Genomic DNA, 15,609 nt, shown 5'->3' on the forward strand with positions numbered 1-15,609 from the left:
ACAACAGTCTTTTAAAAGAATTGTTTTATGTTTCATCCTGAAATTCATTTTCAAACAAAACTGATGGGGCCGGCCCCGTGGCTGAGTGGTTAAGTTTGTGCGCTCCACTTCAGAGGCCCAGGGTTTTGCTGGTTCGGATCCTGATCGGGGACATGGCACTGCTCATCAAGCCACGCTGAGGCGGCGTGCCACATGCCACAACTAGAAGGACCCATAACTAAAAAATATACAACTATGTACCAGGGGGCTTTGGGGAGAGAAAGGGGAAAAAAACCCAAACTGATGTAGACTTATGGGTTTTTTAAAAAGATTTAATTTTTTCAGAGCGGTTTTAGGTTCATAGCAAAATTGAGGGGAAGGTACAGAGATTTCCCATATACCCTTGCCCCAACACATGCATAGCCTCCCCCATTGTCAACATCCCCCATTAGAGTGGTACATTTGTTACAGTTTATGAACCTATGTTGACACGTCATAGTCACCAAAAGTCCATAGTTTACCTTAGGGTTCACTCTTGGTATTGTTCTTTCTATGAGTTTGGACAAATGTATAATGACGAGTATCCATTCTTATAGTATCATACAGAGCATTCATTGCCCTATAAATCCTTTGTGCTCTGCCTGTTTGTTCCTCCCTGTGCCATGAAACCCTGGCAACCACTGATGTTTTTACTGTCTCCATGGTTTTGCCTTTTCCAGAATGTCATATAGTTGGAATCACACAGTGTGTAGCCTTTTTAGATTGGCTTCTTTCACTTAGTAATATGCATTTAAGTTTCCCCCATGGCTTGAAGCTCATTTCTTTTTAGTGCTGAATAATATTCCATTGTCTGGATGTACCATAGTTTATTAATCCATTGACCTACTGAAGGATGTCTTGTCTTGGTTTCTTCCAAGTTTTGGCAATTATGAATGAAGCTGCTATAAAGATTTGCATGCAGATTCCCCCCCCCCACTTTTTTTTATTGTGATAAAATACACATAACGGAAAATTTACCATCTTAACCATTTTTAAGAATACAGTTTAGTGCTATTAAATACATTCACATTACTGTGCAACCTTCACCACCCTCCATCCCGTATCTCTTTTCATCTTGTAGAACTGAAACTCTGTACCCATTAAACAATAACTCCACATTACCCCTCCCCCCAGCCCCTGGCAACCACCATTATACTTTGTCTTTATGATTTTGACTCAGTATGTAATATAGGAGGAATCATACAGTATTTTGTGTGTGTGTGTGTGACTGGCTTATTTCACTTAGCATATTGTGCTCAAAGTTCACTCGTGTTATAGCATATTACGTAATTTCCTTCCTTTTAAGGGCTGCATAATATTTCATTGTATGTATGTACCACAGTTGGCTTATCCATTTGTCTGTTGATGGACTCTTGAGTTGCTTTCATATTTTAGCTATTGTGGCTAATGCTGCTATGAACATGGGTGTACACATATCTCTTTGAGATCCTGCTTTCAACTTTTGGGTATATACCCAGAAGTGGAATTGCTGGGTTATTTGGTAATTCTATTTTTAAAACTTTTTTGAGGAAGCACCAAACTGTTTTCCACAGTGGCTGTACCATTTTACATTCCTACCAATAGTGCACAAGAGTTCCAATTTCTCTACATACTTGCCAACACTTGTTTTGTTTTTTGATAGTAGCTATCCTTATGGGTGTAAGGTGGTATCTCACTGTAGTTTTAATTTGCATTTCCCTAATGGTTAGTGATGCTGAGCATCTTTTAATGTGCTATTTATGCATCTTCTTTGGGGAAATGTCTATTTAAGTCTTTTGCCCATTTTTGAATCTGATTTTTTGTTGTTGAGTTTTAGGAGTTCTCTATATATTCTGAATTTTAATCCCTTATCAAATATGTGATATGCAAACATTTTATCTCATTCTATGGGTTGCCTTTTTACTCTGTTGACAGTGTCTTTTGATGCACAAAATTTTTAATTTTCATGAAGTCTATTTTATCTTTTTTCTTCTTTTGTTATCTGTGCCTTTGGTGTCTTATCTAAGAAATCGTTACAATATCTGTTTTAAGTTTTTGTCCTCTGTTTTCCTCTAAGAGTTTTGTTATTTTACTTCTTATGTTTAGGTCCTTGATCCATTTTGAGTTAATTTTTGTATATGGAATTAGGTAAGGATCCAACGTTATTCTTTTGCATGTGGATATCCAGTTTTCTGAGCAGCATTTGTTATAAAGACTGTTCTTTACCCATTGGATGGTCTTGATACCCTTGTCAAAAATCATTTGACAATATATGTGAAGATTTATTTCTGGGCTGTCTATTTTATTTCATTGGTCTGTATGTCTGTCTTTATGTCAGTACCACACTGTTTTGATTACTGTAGCTTTGTAGTAAGATTTGAAATCAGGAAGTGTTAGTCCTCCAGTTATGTTCTTTTCAAGTTTATTTTCACTATTCAGGGTCCCTTGAGATTCCATATGAATTTTAGGATGGGTTTTTCTATTTCTGCAAAAAGCATCATTGGGGTTTTGATAGGGATTGCATTGAATCTGTAGATCACTTTGGATAGTATTGACATTTTAAAAATACTGTCTTCCAATTCATGACCATGTGATGTTTTTCCATTTATTTATGTCTTTTGTTTCTTCAGCAATGTTTTGTAGTTTTCATTGTGCAAGTCTTTTACTTCCTTGGTTAAATTAATTCCTAAGTATTTTATTCCTTTCAATGCTATTATACATGGAATTACTTTTGTAATTTCCTTTTTGGTTTGTTCATTGTTAGTATATAGAAATGCAACTTTTTTTTGTGTGTGTTGACTTGATATCCTGCTGCTTTGCTGAATTCACTTATTAGTTCTAATAGTTTTTGTGTGTGTGGAATCTTTAGGGCTTTGTACATATAAGATCATGTAATCTGCAAACAGAGATCATTTTATTTCTTCCTTTCCAATTTGGATGCCTTTTATTTCTTTTTCTTGCCTAAGTGCTCTGGCTAGAACTGCCAGTACTATGTTGAATATAAGTGGTGAAAGTGGGCGTCCTTGCCTTGTTCTTGATCTTAGAGGAAAAGCTTTCAGTCTTTTACCATTGAGTGTGATGTTTGCTGTAGGTTTTTCACATATGGCTTTCATTATGTTGAGGTAGTTTCCTTCTTTTCCTAGTTTATTGAGTGTTTTATTATCATGAAAGGGCGTTGAATTTTGTGAAATGCTTTTTTTGCCTCAATTGAGATGATCATGTGGCTTTTATCTTTATCCTGTTGATGTAGCATATTACACTGATTGATTTTAGTATGTCGAGCCATTCTTGTATTCTAGGAATAAATCCCACTTGGTTATGGTGTATAATCCCTTTAACATGCTGCTGAATTCCGTTTGCCAATATTTTGTTGACGATTTTTGCATCAATGTTCATAAGGGGTATTGGTCTGTAGTTTTCCTTTCTTGTAGTGCCTTTGTCTGCCTTTGGTATCAGCATAATGCTGGGCTTATAAAAAGAGTTAGGAAGGGTTCCCTCCTCTTCAACTTTTTGGAAAAGTTTTAGAAAGATTGGTATTAGTTCTACCTTAAATGTTTGGTAGAATTCACCAGTGAAACCATCAGGTCTGATGCTTTTCTTTGTTGGGAGATTTTTGGGTTACTGGTTCAGTCTCCTTACTAGTTATAGGTCTATTCAGATTTTCTATTTCTTCATCATTTAATCTTGATAGGTTTTGTGTTTCTAGGAATTTGTCCATTTTATCTAGGTTTTCCAATTGTTGATGTACAGTTGTTCATAATACCCTCTTATAATCCTTTGTGTTTTTGTAGAATCAGTAGTAATGTCCCCACTTTCATTTCTGATTTTAGTAATTTGAGTCTTCTCTCTTTTCTTCTTAGTCCGTCTAGTTAAAGGTTTGTCAATTTTCTTGATCTTTTTGAGAACCAACTTTTGGCCTCATTGATTTTCTCTATTGATTTCTGGTTTTCATTTATCTCTATTCTAATCTTCATTATTTTCTTCCTTCTGCAAGCTTTGAGTTTAGTTCTTTTTCTTTCTTTTTTTTTTTTTTAAAGATTTTATTTTTCCTTTTTCTCCCCAAAGCCCCTCAGTACATAGTTGTATATTTTTAGCTGCGGGTCCTTCCAGCTGTGGCATGTGGGACGCTGCCCCAGCACAGCCTGATGAGCAGTTCGAACCGGTGCTCCAGCACAGCCTGATGAGGATTTGAACTGGTGAAACCCTGGGCCGCCAAAGCAGAGCACGGGAACTCAACCCATCGGCCACGGGGCCAGTGCCTGTTCTTTTTCTATTTCCTTAATGTTGTAAAGTTAAGCTGTTGATTTGAGATATTTCTTGTTTTTTAATGTAAGGGTTTATAGCTGTAAGTTTCTTCCATAGCACTGCTTTCACTGTGTTGCATAAATTTTGCTAAATTCTGTTTTTGTTTTCATTCATCTCTAAGTATTTTCTAACTTCTGTTGTGATTTCTTCTTTGATCCATTGGGTGTTTAAAAGTGTGTTATTTAATTTCTACAATTTTGTGAATTTTCCAGTTTTCCTTATCTTATTGGTTTCTAGCTTCATCCTGTTGTGGTCAGAGAAGACACTTGTATGATCTGTCTTTTAAAATCTGTTGAGACTTAATTTGTGGCCTAACAGACGGTCTATTCTGGAAAATGTCCCATGTGCACTTGAGAAGAATGTTGTTGTTAGGTAGCGTGTTCTGTGTATATCTGTTAGATCTAGTTGGTTTATTGTGTTGAGTCCTCTATTTCCTTACTTATTTTCCATGTGGTTATTCTGTGCGTTATTGTGAGTGGACTATTGAAGTCTCCAACTATTATTGTAGAACTATCTATTTCTCCCTTCAATTCTGGCAGTTTTGCTTCATATATTTTGATGGTCTGTCATTAGATGTGTAAATTGTTACATCTTCTTGCTGTATTGAATCTTTTATTAATATATAATGTTCTTCTTTGTCTCTTCTAACCTTATTTGATTTAAAGTCTATTTTGTCTGATGTTAGTATAGTTGCCACTGCTCTCTTTTGGTTACTATTTGCATGGAATATCTTTTTCCATCCTTGCTCTTTCAGCCTGTTTGTGTCCTTGGATTTCAAGTGAGTCTCTTGTAGGCAGCGTATAGTTGAATCGTGTGCTTTTATCCATACTGCCAATCTCTGTCTTTTGATTGGAGAGTTTAATCCATTTACATTTAAAGTAATTTCTGATAAGAAGGGACTTACTTCTGTCATTGTATCACTGTACTATTTGTTTTCTATATGCCATAAGGATTTTTTTGTCCTTCATTTTCTGCATTACTGTCTTCCTTTGTGTTTAGTTGATTTTTTTTTGTGATAAAATGTTTAAATTCCTCTCTCATTTTCTTTTGTATATGTTCTATAGCTATTTTCTTTGTGATTACTATAAGGATTACCTTTAACATCCTGAAATTATAACACTCTAATTTGAATTTATACCAGCTTAACTTCAGTAATACACAAAAGCTCTGCTGCTTTACTGCTCTGACTTCACATTTGTTTGGTTGTTGATGTCACAGAATTACATCTTTACACATTGTCTGCCCCCAAACATAAACTGAGAATTTTTTTAAATGCATTAGTCTCAAATTATGTAGAAAACAAGGTTTGGAGTTACAAACCAAGGTTATAGTAATACTAGCTTTTATACTACTAATTTTTTCCTTTCGTTGTATTCGTCTCAAATCATGCAGAAAACAAAAAGTTCAGTTACTGAGATCTTTACTTCTCCATAGAGCTTCATGTTTCTGTCTAGTGTCCTTTTATTTTTTTTTAACATTGGCAACTGACCTAATATCTGTTGCCAATCTCTTTTTTTTCCTTCTTCTTCTCCCCAAAGCCCCCCAGTACATAGTTGGATATTCTAGTTGTAGGTCCTTCTGGTTGTGCTTATGTGGGACGCCACCACAGCATGGCCTGATGAGTGGTTCCACATCCACGCCCAGGATCCGAACTGGTGAAACCCTGGGCTGCTGAAGTGGAGTGCACAAACTTAACCACTTAGCCAGGGGGCTGGCCCCTCTAGTGTCCTTTTATTTCACCTTGCAGGACTCCCTTGAGCATTTCTTTCAGGACGAGTCTAGTGGCCACAAAGTCCCTCTACTTTTGTTTATCTCGGAATATCTTAGTTTCTCCCTCCCTTTTGAAGGACAGTTTTGCCATATATAGGATTTGTGGTTGACAGTTGTTTTCTTTTAGCACTTTGAAAATATCAGCCCACTGTCTTTTGGCCTTCAAAGTTTCTGTTGACACATCTGCTGATAACTTTATTGAGGATCCTGTATGTTTGATGATTCACTTCTCTTTTGCTGCTTTCAAGAGTCTTTCTTTGTCTTTTGAAAGTTTGATTATATTGTATCTAAGTGTGGAGTTTATTGAGCTTCATGGATGTTTATATTCATGTCTTTCACCAAATTTGGGAAGTTTTCAGCCATTACTTCTTCAGATATTCTCTGCCCCTTTTACTTTCTCTTCACCTTCTGGGATTCCCATGATGTGTATATTGGTTCACTTGATGGTGTCCTACAGGTCCCTTAGGCGCTGTTCACTTTTCTTCAGTCTTTTATCTTTTTGCTCTTAAGACTTGATAATTTCCCTTGTCTTATCTTCAAGTTTGCTGATTCTCTCTTCTGCCTGCTCAATCTGCCTTTGAATCCCTCTAGTGAATTTTCCATTCTGTGATTATACTTTTCAACTCCAGAATTTCTTTTTGGTTTCTTTTTAGGTTTTCTGTGTCCTTATTGATATTTCCATTTTGTTCACACATCATTTTCTTCACATATTTTAATTCTCTGAGCATCATAAGACAGTTACTTTAAAGTCTTTATCTAGTAGATTTGCCATCAGGACTTTTCAGGGACTGTTTCTGTTGACTTACTTTTTTCCTTTGAATGGGCCATACTTTCCTGTTTCTTTGTATTTCTTCTGATTTCTTTTTGTTGAACACTGGACATTTGAATCTAATAATATGGTAACTCGAAATCAGATCCTTCCCCTTCCTCAGGGCTTCCTGTTTTTGTTATTTTTTTTTATTTTTTTGATCGTTGCAGGCTGTCTTTGTGCTGAGGATCAGCCTGAGGTGTAAGTTTAAGGTCTTCTCAGGTCTTTTCTGATCCTTTCTCTGGGTATGCACAATTAATTTCTAACTTTTCCCTAATATGTAGTTTGTTTTTGAGTGTCCTAGTCTTTAATGTTTGACTGTCATCCAAGTCTTCCCCTGGAAGTTGCAAGCCTTCCAAAGACTCAGAGTTTCAAATAGTTACCTCAGACAGATTCTGCCAGTCAGCTGTTTTCTAGGTGGGAAGACACATTCTGGGTGCTTACTACTCTACCATCTTCCCAGAATCCTCTCCTATCTGCAGCTTTTTGTGTGGACATAAGTTTTCATCTCTTTTGTGTACATACCAAGGAGCATGATTGCTGGATTGTTTGGTAAGAATATATTTGGTTTTGTATGAAACTGCCAAAATGTCTTTCAAAGTGACTGTATCATTTTGCATTCCCGCCAGCAATGAATGTAAGTTCCTGTTGCTCTACATGCTTACCAGCGTTTATTGTTGTCAGTGTTCTGGATTTTGGCCATTCAAATAGTGTGCAGTATATCTCATTATTTTAATTTGCATTTCCCTGATGACATATATGGAGTGTCTTTTCATATGATTATTTGCCATCTGTATATCTTCTTTAATTAGGTGTCTATTAAGGTCTTTGGCTCATTTTTTAATTGAGTTATTTGTTCTCCTATTGTTGAATTTTAAGAGTTCTTTGTATATTTTGAATAACAGTCATTTATCAGATGTGTCTTTTGAAAATATTTGCTCCCAATCTGTAGCTTGTCTTCCAATTTTCCTGACATTGCCTTTGCTCCTCTGTTAAAGATCACTTGACTTTATTTATGGAGGTCTATTTCTAGATGCTCTGTTCTGTCCCATTGATCTATGTGTCTCTTCTTTTTCCCAGTTTTTAGGGGGCAGGGGAGATAAGCAAAGTTCTCCTTTTATTAATGCGTTAAGAAACTCAAAGTTCATAAAATTGAAAGTTATATACATACTCCCTAATGCTCTGTTGTTAGGCACATTCATATTAAAGACTGTTTTATCTTCTTCAAGGATTGATCCCTTTATCATTATGTAGTGCTCCTCTTTATCCCTGATAACTCTCCTTGCTTTGAAGTCTGCTCTGTCTGAAATTAATATAGCTACTCCTCCTTTCTTTTGGTTAGTGTTAACATAATATATTTTTCTCCATCTATTTGCTCTTAATCTATATGTATCTTTATATTTAAAGTGAGTATCTTGTAGACAACATAAAGTTGTATCTTGTTTCATGACTCTGGCAATCTCTGTCTTTTAATTGGTGCATTTAGACTGTTGACATTAAAGTGATTATTGATATAGTTGGATTAATATCTAACATATTCATCATTTCCTATTTGTTGCCATTATTCTTTGTTCCCATTTTTGTCTTCCACTCTTTTAATGCATTTTTTTGGTTTTAACTGAGCATTTTATGATTCCATTTTCTCACCTTTCTTAGCCTATTGGTTATCTTCCTTCCTTCCTTACCTATTTTTTTTAGTAGTTGCCCTAGTGTTTGCAATATACATTTACAACTAACCCAAGTCCACTTTCTTTTTTTTTTAAAGGTTGGCACCTGAGCTAACATCTGTTGCCAATCTTCTGTTTTTCTTCTTCTCCTCCCCCTCCTCCTCCCCCTCCTCCTCTCCCCCTCCAAAGCGCCCCCCCCCCCCAGTACATAGTTGTATACTCTAGCTATAGGTCCTTCTGGTTGTGCTATGTGGGACACTCCCTCAGCATGGCCCGATGAGCAGTGCCATGTCCATGCCCAGGATCTGATCTGATGAAACCCTGGCCACCAAAGCGGAGTGCGCAAACTTAACCCATCAGCCATGGGGCCAGCCCCACAAGTCCACTTTCAAATACCAGTATGTCACTTCAGGAGTATTGTGAGTACCTCATAATAACAAGTAATCCTAATTCCTTGCTCTCACCCCTTGTATCACTGTTGTCATTCATTTCACTTTATATATAAGCATACATGGGCATATGTATGCACATAAGATGTGTACATAAGCATGCATAATTGAATACATTTTTGCTATTGTTATTTTAAGCAAAGTATTATCTGCCAGATCAGTTAAGAATAAGAAAAACAAAGATTTTTATTCTACTTTCACTTATTCCTTCTTCAGTGGTCTTACTTTCTTTATGTAGATCTCTGAATTTCTGACCTATATTATTTTCCTTCTCTCTAAAAAACTTCTTTTAACATATTCTGCAAGACAGATCTACTGGCAACAAATTCCCTCAGTGTTTGCCTCCAGCAAATCATCAATTACAGTTCAGTCTTCCTCCCCTGAGACTGGTTCCTGCAGTGGTTTCCACCTGAATCTCTGCTCTGGGAAGCTGTGACTACCTGTATTCGCCTGTCAGTCTCTCCAGTGTTGGGGGCAGCAGTTTGCACTGTGACATCACCTCTATTACAAATCCTAGAAGAGCTGTTGATTTTTTGAGTGTGTTCAGCTCTTTCACTTCTTGTTAGGATGTACTGCTGATTTCCAAGCTGTGAAACTGGAAACCAGAAAACATAAGCCCAGTGTTATGTTTTTAGTATCATAAATTGTTAGAACTGAGTGGGGTCTCCAAGTTCTGGTTTCAAACCAGAGACTTTTCCCTAGTTCCCTGAGTTCACAGAAAGTGTGTGAGCTATTTTCACTATTTCCAGCACCTGATAGAGATCTTAGATTTACCCAAAATAAGACTGCACAGACTAACTTAAATGTTGAGTGCTTTGTGTTGGTTAGAAACATTAAGAAGTTGGAGTGGTCCTCTCATGCTGATAAGAACATGTAGATAGTAGTTATGGTATGGAGTAGACATTTGCTGCTTCGTTGACTGCCTAACATCCCAACCCCACTTCTATATTGAGGGAGTTCCTCAGGAGGATGCAGCAGGGGATATGGTCCCCACATTATAATTCCTGGACAGCCCTGAGTTTAGAACTAGGCAAGCAAGGCCCTTCCCTGGGACCTTCTTCTCAGGAGTCCCCATGCTTTGGAGTGTGTTTCTTAAAATGTCCTAAGTCCCCCTTCCATGCTTGGGACATGCCAGGGCCAGCATGTATGAAAGTTCCAGTTGCTCCCAACCTTGTCAACATTTGGTATTGTCAGGCTTTTCGATTTTAGCCATTCTTCATTAGTTTGATTTAGATCTCCATGGGCTTCAAATGTTTTGAGAGCAGGATCAGGACCTTCCCTTCAGCAGAACTGAGGATCTCACATGAGCAAGACCACTGAGCTCTCGTTCTGCTTTATATTCAGTCCCCAGGTTCACAAACCATGGAAATCCCTCTCTGCTTTCCAGCTCAGCTGCTAGATATTGTTTCTGGGAAGTTCTCTTTCTTTCCAGTCATGTCACTGGCTTTCTGGACCTTAGGAAATTTCTCTCTATTTTGCTACCCTGCTCCTAGTCCTTGAAGCACCACTGTAGTACACTCACTGAAGGCCCAGAGCGCCTCAGAGTGATTCCTCTCAGCTCTCTTCTCATGCCTGCAGCTTTGCACTTGGAGAAGACCTGAAGACCAGAGGGGTCTCTCTCGGCTCTCTTGCCCTGTCTGTAGCATTTGGGTTGCTACTCCTGTGCATTTGGTGAAGGCCATTGGAAAACATGGATGAGTGGGTGCAGACTTGCTCTGTAGCTGGTGTTCCATGCCCACACACAGCCATTACAGGTTCATTGAAAGTTCAGCTGCTCTTCTTACCCCATCTCTTACAGATTCTTCATCCTTTCACCACTCTGTCAGAAATGAAAGTTTCCACGGGTCTCTTATTTCCTGGGAAGGCCTTATAACACTCTGAAATTTAGTTTATTTGGGTTTCTTTGTGTCCTCATATCTCTGATGGATTTTTTAAAAAACTACAATTTGTAGATTAACCACCTTATTTTCATTGTTAGGGTATGAATGAGTCTCTTGTGACTCTCTGCAACGTAATTGGAAGGAGAAGTCCCTGTTGTGTTCTTTCAACATGATCCCACTCATGTTTTTTAAAATAATTTTTATTTTGGAACAAACCCAAATTTATGGAAAAGTGGGAAGTCTAGCAAGGAACTTTTTTCTCCTAAACCACTTGAGAGAGAGTTGTCAATACAATGCTTTATCATCCCTGAATACTTTAGTTTGTATTTCCTACAAACCAGTACATTTGCCTATATAATAATCTAAATGCAACCACAAAACCAGGAAATTAACATCAACACATTACTACCATCTAATCCTCAGACCCCACTCAAAACTGCAGGCCAGGTATTTTGTAGAATATTACTCAATTTGGGTTTCTCTGACGTGTCATGATTAGATTTGGGTTACAGATTTTTGACTGAATATCAGAGAAGTGATGCTGTGTTCTTCTTGTAAAAGTCTATTAGGTGGCTTTTGATTTTGATTTGTCTCATTACTGATGATGTTCACTTTGATGATTTGATTAAAGGGGTGTTTGTGAGGCTTCTTCACTATAAAGTTACTGTTTTTTCCCTTTGTAATGAATAACTGTTTTGTGGAGAGGTAGTTTGAGAGCATATAAATACCTTCTTCTTCATCAAACTTTCAATTTATTCCTTCATATTAGTATGGATTCATGGCTTCCTGTTTTATTTATTTTTTATTTTGATGCTCAAATTATCCCACATTTGGCTGGAGAGGGGCCCCTCTTTAAGCTGCCTTCTGTGTCCTTTTGATATATTCCCATCATTCTTTGAGCACTTTTTTATTTCTGGCACCATAAGATGTTCCGGGCAGATCTTGTACTTTCCCTCCCCAATTTGGGATTATCTGTTTCTTTAGGGATTCTGGTTCCTTTTAGCATATACTGGCATTTAGAAACCAACATCTGGGCTCTACGTGTGGTCATTGCTATTGGGATGTTACTGCTCCTCGGGTCCTCTCAGTGGACGGTTAGGGAATAAATGTATGTATTTGTGTACATATAAATATACGTAATACATACAGACACGCATTTATGTTTATCTCTATCGCTATATTTATCTATTTGTAAAACATGAGTTCGTACCAATATTTCCAATTCCAATCTAATAGTGCAGGATTTATTCTAATTTTCTCCCTATCTGCTTTTCTAACTCCCTTCTCCAACAGTGATGGCTTTTATTGTCTTCATATTAATTCCTTATTTGATCACTCCTCCTGCATATAACCAGTCTCCCATAGCTGCTACTAACCCCACGCCTGTGTAGATAACCTCCTCACTGCACTTGGGTTCTCACACACCATGCCAGTTTGCTCCCCCTGCTTGGACATCTTATTTACCCTACTCGGTCTCTGATTTCTCACCCAAGGCTTCTCTCAGGTGTGGATGCCCTCCTTACCTTGCTCAGGCTCCAATACACCACTCCAGGCTACCTCTCTTTGGAGACATATTTACCACACTGCTTAGACCCTGACACCTTGTGCCATGCTGTCCGATAGCATAGATATCCTTCTCACCTGCTTGGGCCCCAACATCCCATCTTAGTCCACCCTCACACATAGGCCCTCCTCACCTTGCTCTGGCTCAGATGCCTCACACTGTGTCACCCCTCTGTGGGGATACCCTCTTCATGTCCTTGGGCTCCAACTCTTCACGATGGACCCTCTCTCCCTTCACCGCCCCCCCCCCCCCACTTCCCTGTGGGTGCTTTCCTCACCTTTCAGGCTCCAACTTTGGGCTGCCATCATGCAGGGACTTTCTTCTAATCCTGCTTGAGCTTTAATACCCAATATCTGGGCTCTTCTATGGGGATACCCTCCTCATACCACATGAGCTTCAAAACCAACGCCATGCCAATGCCGGGTCACCCCCACATTTATATATGTATATATATAAATGTGTATGTATATGTGTGTGTATATATATATAAAACAATATTATAATATTAGAGATCAAAGGGAATAATTATATCATTACATGAGTTCCAGTTGAGATGAGTTGAGGACAGTTCTTCATGCAATAATGAATTAATTAATTCTAGTACCTACTGTGTGCCAGACACTGTGCTAATCATTGAGATTATAATCTCTTGGCTGCTAAATACTGGATTAGTTGGGGTTAGTTGCAATGCTGGTTTAGCCTTGTCCATGCTACCCCTCCTCTATCCATAACACCAAGATTTAAGGGAAATCACACAGTTCCATATTTCTGGTAAGGTTATCCCTCCCAACCCCAAGACATAATTTTGCCTGCCTCACCATCTTCAACCTCCCCAGAGACCTATCCCGGCAAGGAGATAAATTAGAACTCATCAACCATTTCTCCTAAGGGACCATAGGGTTCATCCCATCATTCCTTATAGGCTTGTTTACTTCAATCACTACCTAAAATCCGACAAAGGTACAGAACAGAGTGTATAGTATGCTGCCATTGTTTATATATATATATATATAATCTCCTCTTCTTTTATATATGTAATACATATGTTAATATACATATTCAACAAATATCTCTCAAAGAATACAGAAGAAATAGGTAACATTGGTATCTCCAGGGAGGGAAAACAGGTATTTGGGGGGTGCTTGGGAAGGGAAATTCTTCATTATATATACTCTTAAGTAACTCTTGAGTTTTGATCAATGTGAATATCCTTACCTATCAAAAACAAATAAAAATAAATAACATGTAAATATAACTTATGGAATGAATATCCTCAGCCTCGCACCGTGGAGTATATGAACAGATGGTTAATCACAGTGTCTGCCATTATGGGGATTACAACCTAGTGGGAGTAAAAGGTAAGTAAGCAAATTACTATAATGTAATTGATGCAATGATAATTGCTTATATCAGAGAGGTGAAAAACTAGAGAAGCCAATGTCTCACAAATGGGTTATTGTTTAGTTATGGCACCCATTTCCTAATAGTTTGGGACATTTAATTTTTGTTGATTAGCAGATTCAGGATCCTATGCCGACTTTGGCTCTATTCTAGAACCTACCCTCCAGCCACCCAGTCCATCTACCTCACCCTTACCCTTTCTGGTCTGGGGACCATTCAGAGGGTTTTTTAAAAATTAAGATAATGTTTAACAACTTATGGAGGTATCATTTATGTAGCAAAAAATCCACCCATTTTAATTTTACAGTTTGATGAGTTTTAACACATTTATGCAACTATCACCATAATCCAGTTATATTTCATAATCCAGAATAATTCTGTCACCCCAAAATGTTTTCTAATGCCCATTTGCTTTCTGTCCCTATTGTTTTGCCTTTTATTACATTTTTTATTTAGAGGAAAAAATTATGAATTCATACTGTTGTTTTCAACTCAGGTCGTCCTGTAAGCAGCATCTTCTTTTGCCACACCTTGTAAGTCAGAGACAGGTTTGCCTGGCGTTGAATCTGAACCTGGATTGCCACCCTGTTAAATGGTGCGTGACCCTCTCACTTTCCTTTGGAGGAGTTACCTGAGTCGATGCTAACAATACTCATTTCTCTCTTCCTCCAGCTCTCTGTCAGTTCAACCTGGAGAGGCTTGGCTCACTTTCCTTTTCATCCCCTGACTTTGGAAAAATACTAAGGCATAAAATGAAGATCTCTTCTGCAAGTTAGAAGCCAAAATAAATGGAGTGATGCCACATTGAGGTTTTCTAATTTATCTTTTATCAGATGCCAAAATGCATAAAGTACTGTACAAAGCACAGCATTAAACTGAATCACCACCCACAGGGAGCGCAGTGGAAATATGGAGGCCAGGAAAACCCAGGAAATGTATGGCAGAGAGCCTGTCTGACCACATCTGTATGGTTGAGAGGAGGTCACTGTGGAGAACAGCTGCAGCCATTTCTACACTATGGAGGTGTAGCTTTCTGATGAGGGTCCCTTCTTTTCATCCCTCATTTCTCAAATTAGGAAACAGCAAATGGAGAATTCAGGTCGTTTGCCTTAAACCTCTGGCTAAGTGGAGCAGCACACAGCCTTGCTTGCCGTGGGCAGCACACTGCTGCCTGTGGTGCAGGCCCGACATAGGGGAGACTACGAAGGAATAAGGAAGGCTAAGGGACATCCTGCTCAGACCCAAGGGCAGTGGCAGAGGCCACAAGTTGTCTACATGACTTCAATGACATGACTGTGCTACATGTGGGCCGTGTCACAGTGGGGTGTTTAAGCTCTCTGCACTGCTGTACCTTTCCTTATGTAAAATGGGGCTAATGATGGTAATACCACCCTCACAGAGTTATTGTGAGGAGTAAAAGGTAATTCATGTACTAATAGTAGACACTCAGTAGATGTTAACTCTGATGATGGTGATGATGATGATGATGGTGATGATTTCTGTTTCTGGGCGCTGAGAAGTTTCTAAGCACACCCTGGCATTGGCCCTTTGGCCCACTCAACCTTGAAGATTGATGTTTGTAATCAGAATCAAATTCCCTGCTCCTACCTCTTCTCACCAGCCCACATCATTCTTCCACTTTCGTATGCTGCTTCCATCATTCAGAATAAATGGGAGTAGATGCAGATCAAACTGTGAAGAACTGTTCAATCAACAAATATTTAGAACAGCAGCGTGTTAGATGATGAGAGAGCCAACAGTTTTTGCC

The 15,609-nt window shown here is 38.4% G+C and overlaps 1 long non-coding RNA gene across 1 annotated transcript; it reads left to right on the plus strand.

The window, feature by feature from the left end:
- Positions 1 to 13,678: 13,678 nt before the first annotated feature.
- On the plus strand, positions 13,679 to 14,651 carry LOC139041647 (uncharacterized). The gene is made up of 3 exons (XR_011497171.1): positions 13,679 to 13,798; positions 14,338 to 14,436; positions 14,514 to 14,651. It is a non-coding gene; the product is annotated as an uncharacterized lncRNA (long non-coding RNA).
- Positions 14,652 to 15,609: the final 958 nt, after the last annotated feature.

This window comes from Equus asinus, chromosome 22, assembly GCF_041296235.1.
Source record: "Equus asinus isolate D_3611 breed Donkey chromosome 22, EquAss-T2T_v2, whole genome shotgun sequence".
Classification (NCBI taxonomy): Eukaryota; Metazoa; Chordata; class Mammalia; order Perissodactyla; family Equidae; genus Equus; species Equus asinus.